Consider the following 25,001-nt stretch of genomic DNA (forward strand, 5'->3'; position numbering starts at 1 on the left):
GGAAGGAGCATATAGAGACAAGGCCCAAGAGGGAACTGAATCTGAAGGTATACTATATTAAAAAGATGGAGTTAATGGGTGAGGAAGAAATGTACTGGAAGAAAGGGAAAGAAGATGTAGAATGGGGTAAGATATTTTACATAAAAGAGGTAAGAAAAAGTTTTTGCTTTTGGAGTGAGAGGGAAGGTGGGGGGGTGAGTGAGCCTTCATTCTCATCAGAAGTGGTTCCGAGAAGAACTCACATACACACTCAATTGTATATAGAAATCTACCTTACTTCAGAGGAAAATAGAAGAGGAAAGGGACAGGAGAAAGGGGACAGGGGGAGGGGAGGGAGGGGTGTAGGTGATAGAAGTAAGAGAAGATCATGGGAGAGGGCAGTCAGATACAACACACTTTTGAGGAGACACAGGATAAAAGGAGAGAGAGGATAAAATAAGTGGGGTGGGAAGAATGGGATGGAGGGATTTGCAGCTAGCCATAGGAACCATGGGCAAAAAATATTAAAGCAATTTCTCTGATGGACTTATAAAGAATGTGGCCATCCCAAAGACAGAGTTGATGGTGTTTGAATACAGACTGAAGCACACTTTTTTCCCCTCACTTTATTTTTCTTGAAGTTTTTCTTTCTTTGTGGAGGATGGGGTTATGTTTATTTTATAACATGACTATTGTAATAATGTTTTTCATGGTTACATGTTTTTAGCCTACACCAAGTTACTTGTTCACCTAATGAGGGGAGTGGGGTAGGAGGAAGAGAGAAGATTTGGAACTCAAGGCTTTGGAAGTAAGTATTGAAACTTGCTTTTGTATGTAGCTGGGGGGGGTTAAAAATAAAAAAAATAGATTTTATGTCTGCCTTAAAGAGAACTATGCTAATGAATGATTTATTTGAAGGTAAGACATAAGCACAAGATATTGTAGTGAGGAGAGCACAGTCTAAGAATCAAGAGACCTTCTTTGGTTACCCATTGCATTAATTTCCTGGGGATTCTGGGCAAATTTTCCTGCTCTGTATCTCATGTTCCCCATCTGCTAAATGAGGGTACTGGATACACTTCTAAGATCCCCTGAAGTTTGACATTTTGTGATTCCAAAAATTCTGATATGATAAGGAGAAAGTATGACTAATTTCATATCAATGTTCATTTCACATAGTGAGGAAACTTGTTCAGTTGTTTTAGTCACATTGAACTCTTCAGGATGCCATTTGGGTCTTTTTTGGCACAGATACTAGAGTAGTTTGCCATCTCCTTCTCTAGTGGATTAAGGCAGAGGATGTTAAATGATTTACCAAGGATCACACAAGTCAATGCTTAAAATGGGATTTGAACTCAGATCTTTGAGATGACAGATCTGGTACTCCTCTGTCCACTGAGTCACCCAAATGCCTACTGAGGGTCTTTATGCTTCTCTGTGCCTATTGTCTCATCCAACTCTGGGTGAGGAAGAGTTAAATTTCAAGCTGATGTAAGTGGCAACTATATTTTAAACCAAACCAAAGAAGCTAATGAGCTAGAACTAATGAAAAATGTATGCAAAATTCAAGAGTTAGTCCCCAAATATGAGAAAACAGAAGGCTGGGAGAGGACAGTCCGAACACAAGGAGACAAATCTTAGAGAAAAACATTTTGAGCATGAAATACCAGTGCAGAATTGATATAAAACCTTGACCCATGAAGGATGGTCCATTTTCCTGATGTTTTCACTATAATCTTTCTATTATAATGGTATACTATGGGCAGTTAGGTGGAATAGAGGCTAAGGTGTCAGGAACAACTATCTTCCTAAGTTCAAATGTGACCTCAGATACTTCACTAGCTTTGTGGGTCAGTTGCTTAAACCTTTTTGTGTCCATTCTCTCTTCTGTAAAATGACTTGGAGGAGGAAATTGCAAATCACTCCAGTGTCTTTGCCAAGAAACCCACAAATAGGATCATGAAGATTCAGACATGACTGAAAATGATTGAACAAATGTGTACTTCAATAGTTTAAACCATTTTCGAGCCGTGGACCCTTTAGAGTATGCTCATGAACTCTTCAGAATAACATTTTTAATGCATAAAATAAAATGTGTGGGATTATTAATAAAACAAATTATATTGCATTAGTTTTCAAGATAGGTTTTTAGAAGTTCACCTACTCTTTTGCTTTAAAAATCATAAAGGTAATGCCTGTGGAAGAGCAGAAAAAATAAGACATTGTACAAATGAAGGGCCATAGCTTGCATTTATATAATAATTTAAGATTTTCAAGGAATTTGACAATAATTATTTTATTGGATCCTCACCACAAGGTACTATTAGGATCCCCATTTTATAGCTGAGGAAACTGAAGTAGACTTGCCCAAGGCCATTCAGCTGATGAGTGCCTGAGACTGGATTCGAACTGATCTTTCTGACTCTATACACCATTCTGTTTACTGAGGTGCCAACCAGCTGCCTCTGATATCCTCCTTAATTGATTTAAAACAATTCCACCCATGTATTTTTTTCCAGGACCACTTTGTTACCTTCTTCAATCAAATTCAATAAAACCAGGTAGAACCTTCTAGACCTTGATTAAGGGACATAATTTTGAGAAGTCCTTTCCTCATGATTTTATCAGTAAAGGTCCCTTTAAAGACTTCAAATAGTATGGGAAGGATCTGATATAATATCTTCCCATAATTTCAATGCGAATAACATTGGGGTCATTTTATACTTTTAAAAGCTCAGGTCCCAGCTGGGTTCTGCTGTGGTTGTCATGCTGGCATTGTTTGTAAAGTTATTTTTCAGTTCTTATTTTCAAGTCCATGTTTACTTTCTCTGGTTCAAAGATATCACAATTTTGGATTTTCTGCTAAGGCAACTTTAGAATTAAAAAAAATAAAAATACTAAATAAAATGAACCAGTGAGTCATCAATCCTCCTTGGATGGTTGGTGAGATGTAACTTTTAATGTTTCTTGCATCTGAAATCCAAATCAAAATCAAACCTTTTGAGAATTTAGGGACAAATGTTGTTTTGATAATTAGTGCTAAGATTTTGTTGCAAAGTTTCCCCCCAAATGTACTAGTATAAATTCTTAAACTAGTATACAGGGGCAACTAGGTAGCACGGTGGATAGAGCACCAGCCCTGGAGTCAGGAGGATCTGAGTTCAAATTGGACCTCAGACATTTAATAATTACTTAGTTGTGTGACCTTGGGTGAGTCACCTAACCCATTGTCTTGAAAAAATAAAAACAAAACAAATGGATATATAACACTTTCCTGTTTATATTAAAAGCATGGTTCCAATAAGGTAAAAAAGTGACTCTAAAAAGAATAGAGATTTGAACCAGAAGGCACCTGGTGAAGAGGTGAAGGCGCTTGGACAAGATCAAACAAGGTATAAGTCTGAGGTAGGATACTGCAAAAACAATATATTTGTGACAGAAAATTATGAATATCAAATATAATCTTACCTGTCACCTTCTTAATGATCTTAGTAGTGTCTGAATTTCAGTAATGCGCTTTCATTCCTACTCTTGAGATTTTTGCTCATCATTAGGCTGAGCTGAATCACACCACAAGAGATTTTACCTTGTAATCTAGTTTAAGCTGGATCTCAGTTCATAATGTCTCTGACTCATTCCATTGGGATTCATGACACGAAGGAGGAAACAACAAGAATGAAGTGATTTTCCTTTCCCAGATTGCCGAGGGTGATGGCTCTCATGGCTAGGTGTTGCTACCTCCTCTTCTCTTTCTCCTAAAAGTATAAGAAGCTTTTACCTCGAGCCTGTTGATGGGACGTCCCCCAGACTCACACAAAACATCAGGTTTGCTGTGCCAGTAGCTCAATTAAGGATGCTTTATATCTCAATTTATGACTTTATTTCAAGATTTGACATGTGTGTCTTCTGTTTAAGATGGCAGGATAGTACATTGTATACTATTTTAAGGATTTAAATTTTAAAAATAAAGATAAAGCAAAACCATCAAGACTTTAAAAAGAATTAGGTGGAAAACAATAACCCATTCCCAGGAATTCCAGAGTCACTGATTCACACTATATTCTGACTGTTGCCTATATGTTTTGGATTCAATTCATTTTTCATGAGTTGTCAAAGAACCCAATAACAATGTATAATGTTATATATCTGGCAAACAAAATAATGGTTTGCAAATGAACTTTTGAAATAAGCCATTTGTCATTTGGCAGTCTCCTGGACTCAGAATCCATAAATATTCTTTTTAAGTGGAACTAATTAAATAGCAAAATATGGGTATTGAAAATGTTTTATGAATAGTGGTTTAATCACAATATCCCAAACAAACCAGTTAATTTGGTCTTATATGGGTTTGTCATTGTGGATTACTGTACCCAAAACTTATTCCAGGCTATAACCCCACCAAAGCAACTTTGCTAATGATCAATAATTTTCAACTGCTGCTGGGCCCAGTGCTCTGGGGTCTGCTTTTGGCTACCTTCCACGGAGAAACAGCATCACCCTTTAATGGCTCCGCTCCAACAGAAAGTAGCATGCAGATAAATTCACTAGGGTCCAAACGCAGCCAAAAATGGTCCTTTCTTTGTTTGGAGCATCCCAGCTCTGCCTTTCCAGACAGCTGAATGAACAGTCCCAGACTTTGTGTGGCTTATAGAGTCCTCATTAAGAGCCTCTGTGTCTCAGACATTTCAAATCACATTAACTGGAGTACCAATAATAAGCTTATTAGCAATGTAAATGTTCCTGAAGTCACACAGTAAGTACATATGGCAATGAATTCGTGAGCATTTCTCAGTTTCATTTCATGAATTTTTAATCCAGTTGAGCATGCTGAAAAAATGTAAAATCATTGCTCAGAATCCATTTTTTAAAAACATGGATGCTTCTTTTTGAGTTTCTCTTCTTGAAAGACTAGAGATAGAAGAAAAAAGGCCAATTTGCAAATTTAAAATCTATTACTGAAAATAAGCCATAGTTTTTTTTTGTTTTGCTTTTTTTTATGGGGGGGGGCTAGTGAAGGAAGTAGAAAAAATATTTAATTAGTCTTATTTTTCAAAGGCTGTAACACTCCTTTTGAATGTGGTCCTGATAATTCAGATGATAAGTACTGTAATGTTATTCTTTCATTCCCTTGACTTCAATGGTGATGGTAATGGGCCCCTGAATAAACAGACAGATAGCTATTCTTTTTCATCATCACAATTCTCTGGCAGGCTCGCACAAAGCTCCCACATTAGTTTGAATGCCCAAATTAGGACCATAAACCTAAAAAGTGATCTCCCTGAGCTTCCCTGGCCTTTTTTCCTCCTCTATATTTGCTAGATTCCATCTAGGCTACTAGGCAGGTAGCAGTTTTCTTTTTTCCTATTTTACATTCAATTTTTTTGTTCCCTCGACCTTGGCATGTCACCCACCTTCTTATCGTTCCCTATGTCCCTGTATTTTTTGCGGCTCTCAGAATCATCTTAGCCATTAAGGCTCTAAAAGGGCTCTTTTTTCTCTTTCTACTTCCTCTGCTGGTTCTTTATTCTCTGAAAAATTTCAGACACACTTTTCTCCACCTTATTAGTTGCAGACAATAGGCAAAGGATCCGAAAGAAACTATACTGAATGACAGTATAATTGATCTGCTAGTTCCTTCACTGACAAATCAGCCCATTAGTTTGAACAGAGTCCTTTCAAGTCCTTTGGTGGACATGAAGGAGCCAGAAATCAAAGAGACTAGGATAGATCCTAGACATATGAGTTCACTGGGAACTGTGGAGTGAGGAAACCTCTACCAATGTAAGGTTTGTGCCATCTTTACTGGAGAGGCTGAATTGAGAAATTGAAGGTTTTTCAAGTTCCTGCCAACTCCACTGCATACTTCCTAAAGAAATCATTTTTCTTCTCTCATTGAGGAGAGTCTTATGCAAATGTAGCACAGTAGATACTTAATAAATGACTTTTGATTGATAGATTAATTTAAATGAGATTATCATTTCTTATTCTTGCATGTTTTAAGGCAGCCATTATCTATAGTAGAAACAGAAGATTTTAGAATTGGAAAGAACCATTAAACATTATCTTGTCCAACCCCTTCACTTTACAGATGAGGAAACTGAGGGCCAGAGAGGAAAAAAGAGCTACACTGATGGTAGAGCAGGGGGAGAAATCCAGTTTTGATCTCCTGATATTGAGTGCTTAGAGATCATAGAGCTAGTCTGACAAGCTGGGTCCTGATCACAAAGAGACTGAAATGCCACAAGAATTTGCATTTGATCTTAGAGGCAATAGAAAAATCACTGGAGTTTACTGAGTGGGGAATGGAACAGTCAGATGTATCCTGAAGTTATATTCATTCTGATTACTTGAATTCATTGGGTGGATTGTTTTCCTGACTCTGCTCACTTCAGTTTGCACCAGGCCAAATTAATCTTTGCATGTTTCCCTGTGTTGCTCATATGTATAATTTTTTAGGGCACAATAATATTGCATCACATTCATGAACCACAAAGTGTTTAGACATTCATCAGTCAGTGAACATGAACTTTGTTTTTAGCTCTGTACAATTATAAAACTGCTAGTGTATATCATTTTGTATATACATATATGAGACCCTATTTTTTGTCTTTGACTTCCTTGATCAAATATATGGGTATATGTTTAACAGGCTTTCAAAGTTGACATCAGGAAATTTCCTAAGGGTTCCAAACTCATTTAGTCATCTAAATCAAGTGAAAACCATCAAAGATGGTTTCTAAAGAAATAGCAATGTAGGTTTCTGGATTTTCCTTGCACACACTGGATTTATTTCTCTTATTTTTTTCTCATTCATTCTTTTTTTGAACTCTGCATGTTGCTGTAGATGGCCATTGTTAACTTTAGAGACAGAAACAATCACTTCTAGTGAACACACACACACACACACACACCCCTCCACTTTTGATAGGCATTTTAATTGGATCTTAGGTTTATAAAACATATTTATAAATGTATCATTGAAGAGCCTCTCTGAATGCTCATGAAAGGGGAAAATACTAGAACTTTGATGAAATGCAGAGCTCTGGAAGTTGGGCTGCCAGATACTGGAGGAGAGAAAATAATAACAAGAGGAAAAACCTTAAAGGTCAAACCCAAATGCAACCTGGTATAATGACATGTTTCTTATTGAATTTGTGTAAATCAACAGGGGAAAAAACAGCATTGGTTAGTTGTCAAGATTCTGGAAACACATTTTCTGAACCCATCACTCAGTCTTCCTTTGAATATTATTTCTATCCCCTTCTTCAGCAGACCAATAGTCAGAAGGGAATTAAGAAATACTCTCTCTCCTCACCATTAATGTTCAGCTCACTCTATATTTTGGAAGGGGAACTGGGTGGATAGCAGAATCTTCGTGTGGAAAGTGTTTTGTTTTTTGCCAAGGTAGACAAAGTTGCTTTAAAATAGCAATCAGCTCTTTACCAAATGCGGAGGGAAGGAATGGGAGGTGGGGGAGTAGAATTCATCACTAGAGCTGGGTTTTATTTTTAGTCACTCTTCTCCGATTTTCCATAACCCCCTTTCCCTCCATATGCAGTAGGCACGAGAGAAGATAAGGGGGAGGGAAGACCCTGAGATCTTCTCATATATGCCCAATTCTATGAAGGAGCTACCTAGAGTGAATTTCTTAGTCTATAGGTCAAAGAAACCTTAGAGATTACTTAATCCAACCCTCTAATTTTTCATATAAAGAAACATAAACTCAGAAAAAGAGAAGACTGTTGCCTAAGACCACATAGGCAAGTCAATAGAAGAATTCAGGATCACAGCTAAGAAACTGACTCCAGTTTCAGAGTCCTTTTCATCACAATATGATGCTGAATCAACCTTAGTACCAAAACGTGCCAAAGTTCCAAATATAAAACTGGAAAGAAAAAGTAGAACACAAACCAAACCTTTAAATGATTTGCAATCATTTCCTTCTCCTTCCTTTTGACCTATTCACTTTATATTTAGCAGAAGCTGGCAGTTGAATTGAGTCTTAAAGAAAGCCAGGGATACAAGACAGGGGTCAGGTGGGAGGTTATTGCAAGCAGAGAAGATAGCTAGGAAAAAGTCACAGAGATGGAAGATTGAATATTGTGAGTACGGGCTGTTGCAGGTAAGACGTTATATCTGTACCAAAAGAACACTGAGGGGAATAAACTGGAAGAAATTTGTAAATTTAGGAAGAGACTAAGTTGAAGGGGGAAGGGGCAGCTAGGTGGTGCAGTGAATAGTGCACTGGCCCTGGAGTCAGGAGGACATGAGTTCAAATCCAGCCTCAGACACTTAATAATGACCTAGCTGTGTGGCCTTGGGCAAGCCACTTAACCCCATTGCCTTGCAAAAACCTAAAAAATATTTAACAAAAAGTTGAAAGGGAAGGGGAAGTAAAGACAAAAAAGAGAAGTTTTTTATCTAATACTAAAGATAATAAGGAGCCCCTGGAGTTTTGTGGGAGGATGATAGGGGGATAAAAACTTAAGGAAAATCACTTTAACTTCTGTTTGGAGAATGATCTATGGGACTTGGATGTTTGGGTTGTATGAAGGATTAGAAATATACATGTTGAAATCCACTTATATTGGGGTAGAAGTTAGTGAGGGGAGAAATAATTATTCTTTCCTTTTTTCCCTCTTGAATGATTTCTGTTCCTAATAAGTTTTGTACTGTTTTGTGCTTGTGGGGTTTTGTTTTGTTTTGTTTTTTGTTTTTTTTTTTAATGGCTGAACAGTATTCTCAAATGAAAGTAAGCTTCAAAGATACACCAAATCCTCTTCCAAAATCTGTGAGCTGGAAAAAAAATGGGAAAAGGAAGTCTTCATTGGAAAGTATAGCTGAAGAATATGGTAGTCACAATGGAAATTCAGATTTGCCTATTGACAATCCAACAATAAACATTTATTAAATTCCTGTTGTCTACTGAGTATTGGGCCAAGAGCTTTGGATATAAAAAAGGTTCCTTTAAGGAGCTTACAATTCAACTGGAGAGCCAACATATAAGCAGATATATCAAAAAGCAAGCTCTATTCAGGAATTAAAAGGGATGAGAAAGCTTCTTATAGAAGGTAGAATTTTAAAAATAGTTGTCCTTTGATTTTGAGACAACCATGCCAACCAAATTAATGGTGGCATGACTTGTACAATTATTTTTATTAAAGTGAGTCATCTTTCTCACTTGCTTCTTCCAGACCCACTTCACCCCATGACCTGATCTGATAGGAAACAGGACTTCTGGTGATGCTCTGGATGACGTGGGAGGTTCTTGGGTTTTTTATGGTTTCCTTTCCCAAACCAGTAAAGTACTTCGGTGTTAGTACAGCATCAGTGTTTGGTACCTAGTGAAAGAAAGGTGACATTAATAGTATATATAAGCTTATTTCTTAATGGACTAATTATCTTATGCTGGTTCAATAGTTGGGACTTGGAGTAAGTCAGGGAAGTCAGAAGACAGGGCAGAGGAGGGAGAGAATTCCAGCATGAGGCACAGTCAGAGAAGAGGTCTGGCACTGAGAAATGGAATCTCGTGTTCATGGAAGAGTCAGGAAGCTAATGTCAATGTAGCAAAGAAAAACTATTAGGGAGTAAGGGTTAAGAAATCTGGAAAGTGAGAGAGGCTAGGTTTTGAAGGGCTTTAAATGAAAGTACATTATTTTAATTTGGAGGTTATTGAGGAGAACCTATAGTTAAATCACTTTATTGGATGAGTGGAAGATTAATATGACTCTGGAAAGACATGAGCCAAACAGATCTCCCAGAAGATCATTGCAAAAGTTCAGGTGTGAACTGACCTAGACCTGCACTAGAGATGTGGCAGTGTCAGAGGAAAGATGCTACAAAAGAGAAACGAATAGACCTTGGAATTAGCCTGGATAAAAGAAATGGGGGGGGGGAGGAGGGAGGAAGGAAGAGAGAGAGAGAGATAGAGACAAGGATGAGTTCTTGTTTATGACACTGAGGGATTGGGAAGATGGTGTTGCCCTAATAGAGGAAGTGGGAAGAAAATTTAGGGGAAAATATAATGAGTTCTGCTTTGAGTTTGAGATGCTTACTGAACATGCACTCCAAGCTCCCTGAAAAGACAGTGATATGAGATAGGAAATCATGAGAGAGAGTGGGGAAGGAGAGATGGAAATGGGAATCATCAGACGAGAAACAGCAATTAAACCTAGAGAAGAGGGTTCAAGATAGAATTCTGAGTGATAGCTATGTTTAGAGGCATAAACTGAGGCTAATGAGGAGTGGTCAGAAAGGAAGCAGGACAACCAAGAAAGAGTAGTGTCCTAAAAACCTAGAGAAAAGAAAATATCCAACAGAAGAGATTGATCAACAGTATCAAAGGCCACAAAGAAATTAAGGAGAATGAGGATTTTAAAAAGACCAGTTGATTTAGCAACTAAGAGATCATAGGTAACTTTGGAGAGAGCAGTTTGGGTGTATTGATGAGGTCAGATGTCATATTAACAGGGGTTAAAAGAAAGTACTAGGAGAGAAAGTAGAGATACCTATCATAGATGTTCTTATCAAGGAGTTTGGCCAGAAAGCAGAACCAGGGGAGAGAATCTAGATAATGGAGTAGAGTGAGTGCTCAGTTGAGTTCCCCCAATATTCCCCTCAAAACAACTTTAAAATATCACCTCAAATCATATTCTAGAGAGGCACAGTCAAGATAATGGCAAGGTGAGACATTCTTCCAGTCCTGGCCAGTATAGGAGGTCAGAAAGAGAGAGATTGGTAACAAGGGGTGGAGGTCAGCTTGGAGCCCTTCTAGAAGATTCACTAGTCATGGTGGTAGTAAAAAAGGAGCATGAGCTTTTGGATCCCTCACAACAGAGATGGTAAGAGGACCTGACAACTGATCATAATGAGATTGCAGGGTTCCCATGTGTTCCCATGGTACATAGGAGCAGTTGCTGTTTGGCACATCAACTTACTTAGCAGCTATTGCATTAAGGGGTGGAGGACTTAAAAATGATATTCCAGAAGACAAAAGATCTGGGATTACAAGCAAGAATAAACTACCCAAGAAAACTGAGTATGCTCTTTCAAAGGAAAAAATTATTATTTTTTTAATTTTTGCAAGGCAAATGGGGTTAAGTGGCTTGCCCAAGGCCACACAGCTAGGTGATTATTAAGTGTCTGTGACCGGATTTGAACCCAGGTACTCCTGACTCCAAGGCCGGTGCTCTATCCACTACGCCACCTAGCCGCCCCAGGAAAAATTTATTTTTAATGAAAAAGAGAATGTTAAAGCATACCCAATTAAAAGACCAGAGTTGAGTAGCTAAATTACCACTATTTCTGTATTTTACTTTTATTAAAAAATTCATTAGGAGGAGATAGAAATAGAAATTCCATTTAAAATAATTACAGGGAATGAAAAATACTAAGGAGTTTATCTGCAAAGACAAGCCCAGGGATTATATGAACATAATTCTAAAACACTTTTTTACACAAATACGAAGGTAAGCAATTAAAGAAAGATTACTCACGAGTAGGCTGAGTCAATATAATAAAAATTACAATTCTACCTAAATTTACTTATTTAGCATCATAACAATCTACTAGATAATTATTTTATAGAGCTAGAAAAATAGTAACAAAATTCATATGGAAGAATGAACCATCAAGAATATTAAAGAAATCAATGAAAAAGTATGAAAGAAGACCTAGGAGTTACAGACTTCAAATTATTTTACACAATGGTAAATAGTTTGCTTCTGCATAAGAACTAGTGTGGTGGGTCAGGGGTAGCTAGGTAGCGTAGTGGATAGATCACCGGCCTTGGAGTCAGGAGTACCTGGGTTCAAATCCGACCTCAGACACTTAATAATGACCTAGCTGTGTGGCCTTGGGCAAGCCACTTAACCCCATTTGCCTTGCAAAAAAAACCAAACTAAAAAAAGAGCTAGTGTGGTGGGTCGAGTGCTAGAATAGATTAGATATGTAATTATTTTGTTCAGTTGTTTCCAATTGTGTCTTACTCCATGTGATCATCATAATCCTATGCCACAATTTATTCAGCCAATCCCCAGTTGAGGTATCCCCTCAATTTCTCATTCATTACCACCACAAAAAGAGTTGCTCTAAATATTTGTATACATGTTCTTTTCTATTTTCTTTGATCTCTATAGGTTATCTACCTAGTAGCGGTATTGCTGGATCAAAGGATATTTTATAGCCTTAGGAACAGTTTCAAATTGTTCTCCAGAAAGGTTGGATCAGTTCACACCTAGACCAACAGTCCAGGATTTGTCATTTTCCTTTTTGTGTTGTTAGGCAATTTGAGAGCTATAAGGTAGGATTTTAATCTGCATTTCTCTAATCAGTAGTAACTTAGAGAATTTTTTAATGTAACTTTTAATAGCTTTGATTTCTTCTTCTGAAAACTGTCTTTTCATGTCTTTTAATCATTTATCAACTGATGAATGTTTATATGTTTATATTTGACTCAGTTTTATATATTTGAGAAATGAGGTCTTTATGGAGAAACTATTATAAGAAATTATAAGGAACTCAAAAGCTTGCAAAAGGATGAATGCTGAATGTATTTGGAAAAAGTAAAATAAAATCTTTGTTGAAAAAAATTATGAGGGAAATGGTTTCAAGGGAAATCTGGGAAGACCAATGAATTCATGTGAAGTGAAATTAACAGAAGCAGGAGAACATTTTACACAATAACAACAGTAGTGTAAGGATGATCAAATTCGTGAAAGACAAGACAATGATCCAAGATAATTCCAAAGGACCCACAATTTAATATCCATGCCTTCTTAAGGAGTGGAGCGGGAGACACAGGAGAGAACAGGAGAGAATTTTGAATAATCTTTTAATAAATGTCACATTTTTTAAATGTAATTGGAAAAATTTAATGAAATAAAAATAACTTTAATAAAACAAAGGAAAGAAGAGATATCGGATAATAGGAAGATGAAAATATCAGGTGACTTTTTTAAGAATGGGAGAGAAGAGGTACTTTTGAAGGCAATAGGGAATTAACCAGTAGACAAGGAGAGATTGAACATAAGTGATAGAGTGGAGATGACAATGGGGAACAATATATTGGAGGAGATGGGATGGAATGGAATCAGTTGTGCAGGTAGAGGGTAAAGATCTCAGTAAGGAGTAAGAGCACTTCATTATATGGGACAAGGGTAAAGAAGGAGAAAAAGAGGCAGAAGGTGCTTTAGTGATAGGAAATGAGAAAGAGGGGGAAAAGATAGTTTTACAGAGATATGAGGCAAGGCTCTCATCTCAGAGAGTGAGAGGAGAAAGAAGAGTGATGGGAGATTTGAGGAGTGCAAGAAAATGGTAATGAGGAGCATTTCCAGAAGATACAATGGAAGTGACCAGTAGATGTATGACCAAAGATGAATTGGACTTGGAGGGGCTTAGAACCGAGATATAATAGAGAAGGTTATGGTAGATGGCGTAGATAGAAATTTGAGTCTAAGGAGAATTATGCAAGGAATCAAGGCTGACTGAGCTATCATCTTTTTAGACAAATAAATTGTTTGAAAGTGTCTAGCAAACTCCCTTCTTTTTTATGATTGGACTTTCCCTGGCAATTTCTTCCAACCCTTCTGAGAGATTTGATATTTTTTTAAAACCTTACATTCTCTTCTTTTCCAGATATAAGGAGAAAAGTGGTTCCCTTCTCTTTTTAACATCACCCGTGGCTTTTAATGACATGGACTGTTTTAAACCCAGGGTCTCTGGGTCTCATGAATTTGTCAGACTTATGAAAGTGAAATAATAGCACTCTTTTTGCCTGAACAGCTACGGTGCCCAGGTTCAGTCTTGCTCTATTGAACTAAATAATTCATTTCTAGAAGATGGAAATGTCTCTCTCCGGAATGGGAGAAACCCCTTCTCCTCTTTCTGACCTGAACTCCAAATGTGAATAATAAGTAAACAGTATCCTCAAATAGTTCATTTTTGTCTATCAATATTTTTTTAAAATCACATTTAAAGGGTTAAAACAAAAAGTAAGCAGTAAGAACAGAAGATAGCCTGACAACATCTTCCTTGTCTTAGTCGCCTTCTTTGCCTTCCAGGCTGAAATGGAAGCAAGGGCAGCTAGTTGCCAATAGTGGATAGAGCACTGGCTTTAGAGTCAGGAGGATGAGAGTTTGAATCCAGCCTCAGACACTTGACTCTTACTAGTTGGGTGGCCTTGGGCAAGTCACTTAAACCTGATTTCTTCCCATGCAGGACCATCTCCATTCATCCTGATCCATATCTAGCCATTGAACCCAGATGGCCTTGGAGGACAAAGTAAGACTTGATGATTTAGCACAACCACCACCTCACTCAAATCTAATTCATGTGCTTGTCATGGCATTATCTCTTTGATGTCATGGTCTCCTTTGAAAATGAAGGATAAATACTATTAGAAGCAAAGGGTGAGAGACAGGAAACATTGCCCCTCATTATGTGATCAGAGGATCATTTGGGTTTTAGGCTTTTCTTGGTTTTATTTGTATACAATAGGCACTGTATAAATGTTAGTTGTTTCTGTTCTTGTTACCTCCTATCCACTGCCATCACAGCCACCTATGATAATTTTCTTCCTTTTTCCTGATATCATTGATCTCCTGCATCTCATGTGAAGTCAACGAGCAAATAAATCACCCTGCTAAACACTCATGGAGTTCATTTTCTCAAGAGGGCAACCATGAGAAAACCTGTGCACAGACCAGATATCTACAGAGTAAATACAGCCTTGTTATCATTGAGGAAGATTGGGAAAGATGTCTGTCTGTTGACTCTCTCTTACTCCTATCAACCACTGGAAACTGGGTAAGCCCAACCCAATCCAACCAGGCAGATAGCTATTATTTATTTATTAAGTTTAAAACTCCTCCTAGTAACATTCAAACAATCCCAAGATAGTAACGCCTAATTTGCTTGCTCATTAAGGCTTAAAGATATGCAGAATATGTAAATCATTAAGACTAATTTTCATGTGCAAAGCTTCTCTACAAGAAAAGTTGTATGTTATTGATGTCGGAAGGATGGCTCAAGAAGGAGAAGTTATAAGATTGAACAGATGATTCAACAGAGAGAATCAAGGACCTAGAATTTTCTAAAATATATGCTTGAAACACTGGTTAAGATCCTGCTGAAGTCAACATTTTTTTGCATGTGAATAGGCCAATAACTGTATTCTATGGTTCAGCTGATTATGGGCGCTCTTTTTAGAATGCTGATGTTCTATTGGCGTTGGTTCAAGACCTTTACTAGGCTCAACACATTACAATTTTTAGATTAGTGGGCTGATGATTATAGGCTCATGCACTCTAAGGGATAAGGGAGCTAAAATATAATCCTATACTATTATTTTACAGATAAGGTAACTGATGTCCATAGAGATTAAGTGATCTGTCCAGTGTCAAACAGTTTTTGAGTATCTGATAATGGGTTTGAATTCAGGTCCTACTTCCACACCATAAGCCTAGTCCTCGCTCTGCTATACCATGCTATTGGAAAAAAAGTGAAAGACTTTATTTTATTTAAACACTTCCTATCTGTTCCAGAAGATGCTTTATTTTTGGAGGGGGAGGCGAATGAGGTTAAATTATACCAAGGTACGGAACTGATTAATCATTGAAGATACTTGTTTCTCACTCCAAAACTTGTCAAGAAAAGAAGAGGTGGGTGAGACAAACATTTAATGAAAACTCTTTTATGTGTTTTGGCTGATATTCCTATGGGAACTCTTAAAGTAAGTATGTTTTCATTGAAACATAAAACTTCCTTTGACAGTTCACATTCCATTGTGAGAGGATGATACATAGGCTTTTCATGAACCTATCTAGATGTTTTAAGTAATAGGATTTAAGAAAAAAAGAATTCCATAAGGTACATTGAATATTTTCTAGGACAGCATGTGGGAGGTATATGACTGAAATAAAGATAAAGACATCAATAAAACATATGCTTCAAATAATATAATAGCATATAACTCATATTATTATTCATATACATCGCATTTTTATGCCATCTTTAATCTTGTTGTGGTTGTTCAGTTACATCTAACTCTTTGTGGCCCCATTTGTGGTTTTCTTGGCAAAGATATTAGAGTGATCTGCCATTTCCTTCTCCAGCGTATTTTACAGTGGAGGAAACTGAGACAAATAGGGTTAAGGGACTTGCCCATATTCATGCAGTTAGTAAGTGTCTGAGGCCAGATTTGAACTTAGGAAGATGAATATTCCTGACTCTAGGAGAGGCACTCTGCCCACTCTGCCACCTACTCACCCCATATTTAGACCTGGACTCTAGCTAATAGATTCCAGTTCATAAGACTTTTGAATGTCTTAGCACTTCTAAAATCTATTTTTCTCATCCTTCCTTATTACTCCAGAGCTATAGCAGTCAACTCCCTGGAGTTGGAGTCAGAAAGACCTGAGTTCAAAATCTTCTTAGACATTTACAAGCTATTTGATCCAGCTTCCATTAGCCTCAGTTTCCTCATCTGTAACATGGAATAATAATAGCATCTACCTCCCCAAGTTATGAGCACCAATCCAATGAGGTAATGTATGTAATCTTAAATCACACTATAAGTTATAATTATATTATTCCCCTTTTCATATGATCTCCAGCTGTCTATTTCTCTTTTATTTCCAGGTTGCAAGAAGAGCAAGTTGCCTTCCTCACCCTTGTCATGAACCTACATTTGTTTTATTATATCTCCTTTAATCTTAACAAAGAAAAACCTTCTTTGTCACCTTCCAACAATTTTTTATTCTCTGCAGTTTCATGCAGCACAGCTTGAAGTCATTTTTCTTGCTTTTTGGAAGATTTTGATGGTCTTAGTTTCAGCCTTGTAAATTTTCTCTGTCTCACTCTTGGACCTTCTCCCCAGTAGAAGTGAAATTATCGATACCTGCTAGATCCTAAGAATAATGAACATCCATCCCAGGGTCAGAAGCCTTTTCTCCCTACCTCCCTGCTCTCAGAGAAACAGAACTATTATAGGACCAGAAAGGACCTCTGAAGCCATCTGGATCCTGCACAAATGTACAAGAATCTCTTCAACCCACTCAACAAATGATCAAGGATCATTTGCTGATTCTTTCAAGGAGAGAGAATGCATTACCTCTCAGGGCATAACAATGTTTGGAGGTTTTTTCTTTAGCCTAAATTTGTGTCTGCAATTTACATTCATTCATCTAGCTCTACAGTCTTCGATCAGACAGAAAAATCTTGTCCTTTTGCTATGTGACAGTCAAAATTGGAATCAGGAAGAACTGGATTTGATCCCCCACTTCTGTCTGATGCTGCTCTTGTGATTCCAACTTTACCTTCTCAGTACTCTAAGGAAATTGTCTAAGGCTCAAAGTAGCAAATCATTATGATCTCCTTTGGTAGAGGGACTTCCCTCACTGAGAGCTTTCTATGCTAAATAAATCTCAGATCTTATTTTAAAAAATAATTAATACTTGTTCCAACATCCTCACTTGGCCATTGTGAGAAGAGCCTTTGGTGAACCTTATAGTACTTTTTAAGGTGAACCATTATTGTTGCTATACTCATCATCATCATCATCATCACCAATGTTATCACTATTGCCATCAACCTCTATTGCACCTTCAATCCATATCTCTTGCTAAGAAGACAAAGGCAGAAAACAATAGGAAACAGGAGAAGAGGTTCTAGTCTGTACCATCATCTCAAAAAGCTATTCACTTTCCAACAGCATATCAAAAGGGCTCCAATTTCATTAAATAAACTCCCATTTTAAAATCAGAGACTTGGAAGTCTGAGGCTTGTTTACAAGGTGATTCCAGGATGCCTTATGATATATGACATGACTCAGCAGATGCTCCTAGAACCATCCTAAAGACTGGTAGTTGTAGCAGGAATAGCAAACGATAAGATCACTGAGGAATGAGGTTGCCAGTTTGTTTCAAATATACTTCATAAGAAATCATAGTAATATCCTGCAGGTACTTAGGTCTAGAAGAAGGTCCACTTTTTCTGGAAAGTTTAATGATGCAAATTCACTGTAGAGCTATAAACCTAACCTTGGTTTTTAATTAGGCCTGAGCATTGGACAGCTGCTAATTTTGTAGGTTCTGCTCTGAAGTCCTGCCGGTCCCATCACTGGGCCCCATTTGTTGGCTTCGTTGAATTCCACCATTTAAGAAAAGTCCAATTAAGGCTGCATAAATAATAGAAATGCCTTCAAACAATTTCACTGTCTCCAGAGGGGAAAATTGAAAATGCAGGCTAAAAGCAAGATTTGTTCAAATAAATTTAATTTTTTTTCATCTTCTCTTATTTTTAATATTTGTTTAAAGAGGGATTCAAAAAATCTTATTTAAAACATTATTGGTCAGTGAGGCTATTGAAATATCTTCTTTTGGTGTTAATGGTAAAGAATTCTCTTTCTCTTGGTCTAATTTAGATACAATACATTTTCAACCAGGGCTCAGGTTTTTAAAAATCTTGTTTTATTGCTATCTTTTGGCACAGTGTCTGCTTCAATTGACCTGGAATCAGAAGAACTGAGTTTAATCCTAGCCCCAAGCACTTACTAACTCTGTGACCCTGGATACATCATTTAATCTCTGACTGCCTCAGTTTCCTAATCTATGTATTGCTGATCAGTCAATTTTCAGTCATGTACAACTCTCTACAACCCATTTGGAGTTACTTGGAAAAGATACTATTTCCTTTTCCAACTCATTTTACAGAGGAGGAACTGAGGCAAATGCCTTGCCAAGGGATTGCACAGCTGATAATGATTTGAACTCATGAAGATGGATCTTTGTGATTCCAAGCCTGGTGTTTTATCGACTTCACCACACTCTCAAAAACATCTGTGCTTCTCTTAGGGTCTTCTGAAGGATAGGTGAAGATATTTACTACTATTTTCAGGAGGAAGACTTTCATAGTGATGGACATTTAGTAAATGTTGGTTGAATTGAAGGAATCATTGAGTACTGTTAGTGCTAAATAATGAAAAATCAAGTTAGAAAAATTAATCTGGGAGCAGGGGGAGGCTTGTAAGAAGATATTTGAAAACTAAGGAAAAATGCACCTCAGATTAGTTGTGGCCTTCTCTAATCTGCCACATTAATGCCTTCCATAAAAATGGGTCATCAAACTTTACCCATAGGAAATGGAAAAAGTCCACTAGACCAGTACTCTGGGGACTGACATCTATTTGCTTCTGAGGTCTAACAATAATTGACTGAATGAGTTTGAATAAATCCACCAATGAGTAATTACCTGGAGTCTTTTTCTGTCAAGCACTGTGCTGAGGGCTGATGGAAAGACAGATAGAGATAAGTAACATAACTTTTCTCTAAAGGAGTTTAGTGTTTCCTTGGGGAAGACAAAATTCACATGCAGGAAGCAAAAGGGGAACAATCAAAGTCAGTATAGTATATAATCAGGTCTTAAGGGATGTGGCAGCAACCAGAATTGAAGGCAATCAGTGGATTGGAGGAGTATGATATATCGTGATATCTATGTGATTTTACAGCCCCTCCTCACTCCGGTCCAATTCATGTGCTGGTCATGGCATCACCTCCCCTGATGTCATGGTCTTCTTCAAGAGTGAAGGACAAACAAACATCATTTTGTGACTTAGGACAAATTCTTTAATTCCTTGGATCTCCGTCTTCTTTTCTAGGTTTAAATACAAGAAATGCTCTTTATTTGTAACTTGTGTGATACTGGGCAGATGATTTTACTTCCACTTACAACCATTACCTCTCATCTGTCAAATATGAATTAGCTTCTATAATTAAATGAAAAAGGGGAGGGGCAGACGTAATCCTTCACTTTGTAGAAGGATGCATCCCTCTCTTGGGCTTGTTCCTGGTTTCCAAAATCAAGCCATCCCATCAACTTAAAACTTCCCTTAGCTCTTGGAGTCCACTCATCCCAAAACCTCCAACCAGCTCCATGATCCTCTCAGCTTGGAAGGTCCCTCCCCCTTGAAAGGACCTGACCCCTTCTCCTCTTACCGAGTTCTTTCTTGAACCTTGGAGAAGCCAAGGGTGACCTTCATTCCTCTTCCATGCTTCTGTCTTCCAGGTCATTTTAATGTGTTTTCTCCCATTAGAATGAAAGCCCCTTGAGGGCAAGGACTTTCTTTTTGCTTCTGTTTCATTTGCAGCATTTTGTACAGCGTCTGGCTTACTGTCTCACCTCTCATTTACAAAAAAAACCAAGGCTAAACTAGATAATGTCCAGAGTACACCAGTCAAAATGAAAGAACTTAATCAGCAACTACAACAATACTAACAGCAGCAACAACTCACATTTATATAGTGTTGAAATGTCTACAATGTCCTTTAGAACACATATAAGTATATATATATATGTGTGTGTGTGTGTGTGTGTGTAGAGAAAGGGGTATCTGGGGGTCCAAAGGATAGAATGCCCTCCTAGCATCAGGAAGATTCATCTTCCTGATTTCAAATCTGGTCTAATACAAGTAGAAGCTGTGTGACACTGGGTGAGTCCTTTTAACCCTCTTTTCCTCAGTTTTCTCATCTGTAAAATGAGCTGAGAAGGAAAGGGCAAATACCTCTAGTATCTTTGCCAATAAAACCTCCCCATAGGGTAATGAACATTCAGACACAACTGCACAACATCAACGATATGTAGACCAGGGGCTCCAACCCAAGACCTGCTGGCTGCTTGAGGGCCCTCAAAACTCATTCCTGTGGCACGCCTCGAGTATGAAGGAATGGGTGAGAACCTGAGTCAATATTTCAACATCAGCTTAATGTTCTCTCACACGGCCCTTGACAAGTTTGTGTTGGTGATGTGGTCAATAAGATCCAAAAGCTTGGCTCCCCACGAGAGAGAATTATGACAGATGAATCCAAGGTAATTTGGGAAAGATCAGTAGCATTGGGGAAGTAGCGTTTCCGGGATGGCTTCATTTGGAGGATGTCCCTAGAGTGGAGTCTGAGAGAAACCAGAGATGCTGCAAGATGAAGATGAGAAGGATGGGCACTGAAGTAGGAGAAAGGAATGAAGATGGGAGCTGGGTTATCCCAGGTGAGAAATAGCAAATTTCGGTTAGAATGACTGAAATGCAGAGTACATAATGTGGAACCATGAAGAAGAAAAATGCGATTGTGAAAAGGTTTCAGTTCCAGAGGCGCGTCATGCCTAGTAGGCTGTTAATAAATATAGCTTGCTGCTCTGATACTTGGGCATTTCAGCCTGTAGCTCAAGAGTAAGGGATGATTCACTGTATTGTGGCGAATCTTCTGTTCTTACTTCCTGTTCCCTTCTCAAGGTTACTTTCTCCAAGGACATTTTAAAAGTATTCAGAAAAAAAGTCCATCACAAAGTGAATCCTGTAGATGGGTTGCATTTCCATGCATCTCACAGTATGTTTCACTCCAAAAAATCCTCAAATTTCTCTAATTAGAAGTTTGTGTCATTCAATCTGAATTGAAGATTTTCTTTGAATGATACAAGGTTTACTGTGCAAATGGATATGAGAAACATCATCAGGGTGGGCGCAAAGAAGGAACTTTTTAGGGAACAAGCTCCTCCCTCCAACTGCATGCCACTAATTTGACTGATCTTTAACCTATTCCTTAGAATTGATCATTCTCTTCCTTGGTCCTTAAGTATCTGGGCTAGCCCACATTTCTGGACAAGTACTCAATCCTTCAGACTCATTCATTTAAACTTCCTGTCTCCCCATCCCTGCTTGAACCCCTCAAGATGATCTGAATTAGTAAAATTTAAACGTTTCCTAAAAGGAAAGTATATTGATGATAAGGTCAGAGAAGAAAGTTAGAATAAATGATTGAAGTGAAATGCTACAGATCTGCCTTCTCTAATATTTATAAAAACAAACTAAACCAAACCAAGATATAATTGAAAGATGACTTCTTTGAGAGAATATAAGCCTTGGGTTCAATTTCTGACACGACTAACTTGCTAGCAGTAAGACCTTAGCTAAGGTGCTTTCTGTATCTCTAGTTGCTTAGCTATGAGATGAGAAGCTTGGACCAGAAGATCATCATATCCAAATTGCAGGGCAATAATAATAACTCTTGTCCAAATAACACAAAACTCTTTCTTTCCTTGCAATAATCCCAGGGAAGACAGGATAAAGATTTTTGTCCTTGTTTTACAGAGGATGAAATGGGAGGAGGAGTCAGTGATGGCGAGTAACTTGCCTATGTTCATACAGGTAACCAATGTCTGGGGGGAAGTTCATGTCCACATCTCCTACTCATCATGGGAATCTCACAATATGTTCTCAAATCCTATGATCTTTGGATCCCTTGGTCCTTTCTCAGGAGTCATATTAAAGGTCTATGTATTAACTTTTGGAAGAAAGATACATTGATTCTATGGCATATGGCAAAAGTAAGTTCTGTGAGTTGCGGGCCTGAGATAACTCTCAAAAGCCTAAAGGAGTAATGTGAAATCCCTTGTTCCTCAGAGGTAGAGAGGAGAATCTTCATGTTTCCATAAGAGGAATTGTCTGATGATTAAGATGACATTTCAGATGCAACTTCACATGAACGAGAGGCTACAGTTGCCTTGACCTTACTCCCAGGAGTGATATTTTGTAGTGAGCAAGCCACATACCCATTTCCTTTCTTCTTGTTTTTGTTGTGAAATCATACTTAGTTCTAAATCTATTCCTCCTCATTTCCCCTAGTGAAGATTTTCTTGGAATTTATTTTGTATGATCTGATTGGTTTGTGGTGTCTTTCCCATTCAAATTTGAGTTCCTTGAGCATATAGCTCTTACTTTGCTTTGTATCCAGCAATGTCTGGGACATGGAAAATGCTTCATAAATGTTTGTTGATTAATAAATAGCATATAATTCCTATTCAACTTGGCAAGTGAGGAATGAAATATCTTAGCTAATTAACCCACACAGCATTTAACCTTCCTCCTCAACCCCCAACTTTTGTCCTCACTACAATCATCTGAGTTTAGATAAGACTCTAACTCTTCCATGGGAGCATCCATGGTCCCCAACTTTTGTCCTCATTACAATCATCTTTAGATAGGATCCGAACTCTTACATGGGAGCATTTGGGGAGGTATTAGAATTTAATCTGACAGGTTCTTCATGAAACTCTTGCTATGGGCAAGACTCAGTATTAAACTAGGTGCTAGAGATATAAAGCTAGACACAACAGATCATCCATGATTTAAAGGAATTTATATTCTACTGGGTGATACACAGATGTAAATTCATAATAGTTTGAGTACAAAGAACAGTTGCAATTAGGAATGACCCCAGGTAGTACCTGAGCAGAGACTTAAAGGAAAATGATGACTCAAAGATGTGGAAGTAAATAGGGATTGCATACAAGCCGGAGGACATCCTGGACAAAGATATAAAGAAAGGAAATGGAATCTTGAGTAGAATTCAATTTGGTTAGAATGTGGAGTATATGAAAAAGAGAAATTTTAACCAAATCTGGAAAGCTAAGTCAGAAAAGCTTTGTATTCATAAAGGGAAAATGGAAATAATCATGAAATTAGAAGATGATTGCATATTTTAAAAGTCCTTAAGGGTCCCTTCCCTATTGTCCTCTGAAATGTGTCGTACAGAGATGATTTTCAAACTATTTTCTAAAAATACTTGCAAAACTTTCTTTGAATGACATGAGATGTGAAAAATGGCTCAAATAATTTGAAAGTTTCTGAATAAAAAAAGAGCAAAGCAGATATACCTTAATAATGAAAATTATTGGAATTAATAAGTATTTTAGAGATTTCCCCCCACCATGTTTCTGGCCAGGTATGATGGCAGCATTGGGTCCATGTGGATCCTCATTGTGTTCTTTCCCTAGGTACCCAATATATTGAAGTGAATTTTTGCTTTCTATAACGTTTTACAGAACATAAGATCTCAACATTAGAAGGGATCCAGGAGCTACCTGATGGATCGTATAATCATAAAGGAAAACTAACTGTAGCATACACTAACTGTAGCATACACAAATATGGGCCACCTGCCTTCACTTGAAGACTTCTGTCAATGGGAATCTTCTGTGTTTGTGAAGCGACCCATTCAAGTGTTGGACAACACAAAATGTAATTTTTTTCCTTGTAAAAAATGTATGTCTTTCATCTAGCTCTATACAGAACAAGCAAAATTTCTTCTATAAGACTGATCTTTCAAATATTTGAAGAGATGTGTTATGTTCTCCTAAAAGTTTTCTTCAGGTTATAGTTCCTCATTCCTTTCAAGTCTACTTCAATCCATTTATGATCCTGGCTACCCTTTCCTGGTTGTTGTCTTTTTTTGTAAATGATCTTGCTAAAATATAATATCTAGCAATGAACCCAATATTTACCCTGGTGGAACATAGCAGGAGTAACAATTTTCTAATCCTAGAAATTATGCAAAAAAAATCACATTAGCTTTTAAGCTATCATGCTTTGCATTGATGACTCGTATTGAGCTTACAGTACAATGAAAAACCTAGATGTTTCCTACAAATTACTGTAAATCATGCTTCTCCAATTTTATGGTTGCAAAAGTGATATTTTGAACCCAACATATTTTGGATTTTTCTCTACATCTTATCTCCATTTTTTTTGCAAGTAAATGGGATTAAGTGACTTGTCCAATGCCACACAGCTAGGTAATTATTAAGTGTTTGAGTTCAGATTTGAATTCAGGTCCTCCTGACTCCAGGACTGGTGTTTTATTCACTGCACCTCCCAGCTTCCTCCTACAAAATCTTATCTCTATTAAATTTCATTGGATCTGATTTGGTCTATCCTTCCATACTGTAGAGATGTTTCAAGATCCCGACTTTATCATCCTACAGACTCACCATTCCTTATTGCTATGTGCCACTTGGGCATTTTCATACAAGTCATCCATATGTTTATGTATGTTTGAAATAGATTCCCTAGCTCACTCTAGGAGATACTTCTCTCTCTTTGTTGCTGTAGAGCCATGAAAACAATGAATAACTCTTTTGTTCTAGTCGTTCAACCAAAGCCAATATCAAGCTAATTGTCTAGCTCAATGTTTATCACA

The 25,001-nt window shown here is 37.5% G+C and overlaps 1 long non-coding RNA gene across 1 annotated transcript; it reads left to right on the plus strand.

Annotated features, from left to right (window-relative positions):
• LOC141491582 (uncharacterized) lies at positions 1-23,894 on the plus strand. The gene is made up of 4 exons (XR_012469653.1): positions 1-126; positions 707-787; positions 3,270-3,371; positions 23,848-23,894. It is a non-coding gene; the product is annotated as an uncharacterized LOC141491582 (long non-coding RNA).
• Positions 23,895-25,001: the final 1,107 nt, after the last annotated feature.

Source organism: Macrotis lagotis, chromosome 6 (assembly GCF_037893015.1).
Source record: "Macrotis lagotis isolate mMagLag1 chromosome 6, bilby.v1.9.chrom.fasta, whole genome shotgun sequence".
Classification (NCBI taxonomy): domain Eukaryota; kingdom Metazoa; phylum Chordata; class Mammalia; order Peramelemorphia; family Peramelidae; genus Macrotis; species Macrotis lagotis.